Source organism: Glandiceps talaboti, chromosome 4 (assembly GCF_964340395.1).
Source record: "Glandiceps talaboti chromosome 4, keGlaTala1.1, whole genome shotgun sequence".
In the NCBI taxonomy this organism is placed as follows: Eukaryota; Metazoa; Hemichordata; class Enteropneusta; family Spengelidae; genus Glandiceps; species Glandiceps talaboti.
In genome coordinates, this window is record NC_135552.1 from 24,987,181 (window position 1) to 24,987,514 (window position 334).

Below are 334 nucleotides of genomic sequence, written 5' to 3' on the forward strand. Positions count from 1 at the left end.
ATAAATGATTGATCACAACGCTGTCTCCTTTCTCGTACACCATATTATATTACGAATACCTTGAGGAAAGATATCCATCTTTAGGTGCTGACATCGGTGACTTTAAAGCACATGATAACGTCGAGAACGTAGATACTTAAGCACTTTGAATGAAGGAAATGAGTGAAACCAATACAGTTCATCGCAATTGATTTGTCATCTGCATGAGTGTACTTTTCGCCATTACTCAGACATCTGAATTTCAAACCGTCGCCGATTAGTCTATCTCTGGGGTTAATCGCTTATTCTGTTTCGCCGAATTGCTCACCTGCCTGCTATGTTTCGTTACAAAACC